The following is a 4,175-nucleotide window of genomic DNA, read 5'->3' as shown; positions in this document are numbered from 1 at the left end:
TGATACTCCCCCTCTATGTGGCACTGGTCAGGCCGCAGCTGGAGGGCCACTCACATGATCAGGGGGCAGCAGGGCAGGCCCTGTGACGAGAGGCTACGGGACCTGAACCTGTTCAACCTGCATAAGAGAAGGCTGAGGTGGGGTCTAGTGGCCTGTTACAAACTAGTCAGAGGGGACCAGCAGGCACTGGGGAAGTCCCTGTTCCCCCATGCACTGCCAGGAGCGACCAGGAATAATGGTCACAAGCTGGCAGAGGGTAGATTTAGGCTAGATATCAGGATGCGCTACTTCACGGTCAGGAGGCTAGGATCTGGAACCAAATTCCAAGAGAAGTGGTGCTGGCTCCTACCCTGGGGGTCTTTTAAGAGGAGGCGAGATGTACACCTTGCTGGGGTCGTCTGACCCCAGTACTCTTTCCTGCCATGTCAGGGGGTGGGACTCGAGGATCTGCTCAGGTCCCTTCCAACCCTAGAAACTATGAAACTATGAATCCAATTTGGAAAAGATTTGGAAGGCAGTCTTTCAGGGGAATAGAAACTAAGAACAGGGAGGGGAAAGACTGACATCTCTAGCTGGCCAGTGACTGTGATCTTTCCCTGGGTCGCCTTCCAATCACAGTGCTCTGTGGGAGGGACATAGAAACAGCATATAAGCCTCTGTTTGCAGGCTTTCTGTGCTTTTTGTGAGCTGTTTCTGCCTGAGCAACATCATCTGAAAGTTACTGGACTGGCTTGGCTTTCTACCTAGTCAGTCCCCTGGCACTTTCTCCTCTTGGAAAGTTTTGGATATAGTTTACTAACTAGAATCCCCCTACCTATCCCTATCCAATCTATTTCTTTCAATTTATATTTGTTCTTGGGTTTTTTTTCCCCAACACTTTTGAAAAAGAAAGCTGTGTTTTCCCTGGCAGTGTGATCCATCACTGTGCAAGTCAGCACATACATTACACACACTCAAGCACATACATCATAGAAGAAGTCAGACAGTCATAGAAGAAAAAGAAGAGATTATATATAGTTATTAATATTATTAGTTATAGTTATGTGCAGACTAAAGACAACACAGAAGAAGTCAGATAGAGATTCAGATTATTAAATACAGCACAGAAGTCAGATAGTCATAGAAGAAGAAGAAGATTTTAATTACATACGCAACAGTAAACACAATACAGAAGAAGTTAGTCATACATCAGGGAAGAAGACAACATATATTATTAGTTAGTTATACACACAGACACATTTTCCAGCACAGGAAAGATTAATACAAAGCATGCTGGAAAGGCAGGTGCCAGGTCTTCTGGCAGGGCTAGAGTGAGTAGAGGGAGAGACAGATCTGCAAGTCCCCCCCAAACATAGATGTATCCTCTTTCCTGGCAGCCATGAGTCTTCTGCTGCCAGTGGAAGCAAGGAGGTGGGAACAGTACTTGTCCCTGCACCTGCACCACTTCCCATAACTCCAGAAACAGGCACCAGCAGCAGAACGATAGTTTCTTCCACCCCAGTTTCATCTCCCAGCATGAGCCTCCCACTGCCAGAGGAGGAGCTGGATCTGGAACCAGGGGACCTGAGTGCCCTAGCTAAAGAAATTCTGGGGACCGAGGGGGAATCTGAGTTTGTGTTCCACACCCCTCAAAGATCCTTTAGACCCAGGTTTCCTTCTCAGAAAGGCACCTCAGAGGAGGTTGTGGAGGCAAGTGGATCAACTAAGGCAACTCCTTCTGTTGTTGTGCCTCTGCCTGCTTAGGTGGGGATAAGGCAGGCTCCCCACCCTCAATCCAGAAGCAGGGCGGCAGTGTAGTGTGGGATCATTCTGAGGTGGCAGATGATCCCAAGTATGCTATCTGCCAGCACTACCAAAGGCAGCTCAGCTGGGGCAAGGAGGTGAAACACTTCACCACTACAGCGATGCTGTTGCATCTGAGGAGGCAGTACCCCCTTGCTCTTCTTCCTCCTCAGCTTGGCACCAGTGGGAGTGTTCCCAGAGGGAAGTCCCCTTCTCACTCCAAATCCCCTGTCCCCCCAAAGCAGAGGCAGGCCACCCTGGAGCTGTGAGGGAAAGCTTCAGACAAAGTGGGGGGGCACGCTGCAAGGTGAGTGAGGTCACCCACAGCACTGGGGAGATGCTTGCTCTGGATGACCAGCCCTTGTCCTTAGTTGAGCGGCCAGGGTTCAGGTGGCTCATGGTGCTCGTGGCCCCATCCTACCAAGTGCCCTCACGCACCACCATTAGCAGAACGGTGGTGCCCTCCCTGTATGAGGCATGCAGGGAGTACATGAGGGAGGAGCTGCACAAGGCAGGGCCACAGGTAGCCTTGCACTTCACCTCTGACATCTGGAGCAGCCAGGGTGGGGATCACACCTACCTCTCCCCCACAGGGCACTGGTGCAATCAGTCAGGCTATTGGTGGGTTTTCCTTCATGCCAAGGTGATGGATGAATCCCACGTGGCAAGGGAGATCATGATGGCCATGAATCGCATGGTGCAGGAGTGGCTCATTGGGCAGGGTGAGCTCACCTGTGAGTTCATGGTCACCAACAATGGTGCTGATATGGTCAAGGCCGTTCATGATGCCAACTTTGCTGGCATCTGCTGTATGGCACACAAGCTGCACCTCATAGTCTGGGACACCTTGGAGGGGGACAGGGCTGCCAGTGATGGTGCCATCACTACCACCCAGCTGATTTCAAAATGCAGAAAGGTGGCAGGCTATTTATACCGCAGCATGAAGCAGGGCAAGATGCTGTGGGAAAAACAGGCAGAGCTGAGCATCCCACAGCACAAAACCATTCAGGATGTGGAGACTCGGTAGAACTCCACATACCTGATGCTGGAAAGGCTGGTGGAGCAACAGAAGGCCATACATGAGATGGCCTTGCTCAGGGAGATTGGGATCAGTGGCCCCCTTAACAGAACTGAGTGGGATACCATCTCCCAGATCCTGGTGGTCCTCAAGCCCTTCCTCGAGGCCACTGAGACCCTCAATGCTGGTGATGCCCTCCTTAGCCAGGCGATCCTTGTAGTGAGGTAACTTGAGAACCAAACAGAGAAGTTCCAGGGGATCAATGTTCCTGGCTGGCGAAAGCCACTGTCACCAGACATGCAGGCACTGCATGAGGCGGCTGAAGGAGGGCATCAGAAAATGGCTGGATCCCTTGAGGTCTAGTACGGTCCACATGCTGGCCGCCATGTATGACCTGAGGGTAAAGGGGAGCATGTACACTGGCAGCACCAGATCACTGGATGGAGGTGCTGGGGAATGGAGTCAGAGAGGCAGAAGGGCAGAGGTGAGGGGATGTGAAAGAGAGGGATTCACTTTCCTGTGCCAGCACTCCCAGTACCTGCACCAGCCAGTCTCTTCCACACCAGCCACTGCCAATGTGGGCCAAGGTCATGGCTTCAATGTTGGGGTCCAGATGCACCAGACCCCAGCCTCAGGTTCCAGATGCACCAGACCCCAGCCTCAGGCAGGTAGTGCTGATGCTTCAGTGGCTACCTATCTTGTTGAGGATGTGGAGCAACCCCTTGGCCTACTGGGCAACCCACAGCCAGATGTGCCAAGATCTGGCCGCAGTTGCCTGGGAACACCTGTCCTGTCCACCAACCAGTATTCTGAGTGAGAGGGTGTTCAGCATTGCTGGGAATGTTGTAACGTTCCACTGCACCTGCTTGGATCCTGGTTTGGTGGAGCAGCTGGTGTTCCTCAAAGTGAACCTCCTGCTGCTGGAGTTCCCCAAGCTCCACCTCCAGACAGAGTGAGCGTCACCCTTCTCACTCCATCCACACCTATTTCCATTTTATTTTTTAAAACCAGTTAATGCCCTGCTCTCAGAGCTGGAGGGGGCACTCACTGCATCACCAGCCAGCCGGGGAAGAACATGTCTTTGCTGAACTCCCAAGCCAGGACAAACTTGGAGGTATGGGCTGGGCCTCTGGGGAAGGAGGAGGCGCCAGGTCCTGAGCATGACCATTAAAACTACACCCTATCAGGGTCATGGAGGCCTGGTGGGACTGCTGGTAGTGCAACAGCCCCAGGAAATGCCAGGACCAAAGATCCCCTTGGGAAAGGCGGGTAGGAGGCACCATAACCTCCAGCCACCACACACACAGAGTCCTGGCTGGGGAAAACCCAGACCCATCACATCTTTGACAGGCCTGAGGCTTGCTGGTTGCAGTGG

This window comes from Crocodylus porosus, unplaced genomic scaffold (genome assembly GCF_001723895.1).
Source record: "Crocodylus porosus isolate Cpor-Errol unplaced genomic scaffold, CroPor_comp1, whole genome shotgun sequence".
Classification (NCBI taxonomy): domain Eukaryota; kingdom Metazoa; phylum Chordata; order Crocodylia; family Crocodylidae; genus Crocodylus; species Crocodylus porosus.
This window is presented reverse-complemented; position numbering follows the sequence as displayed.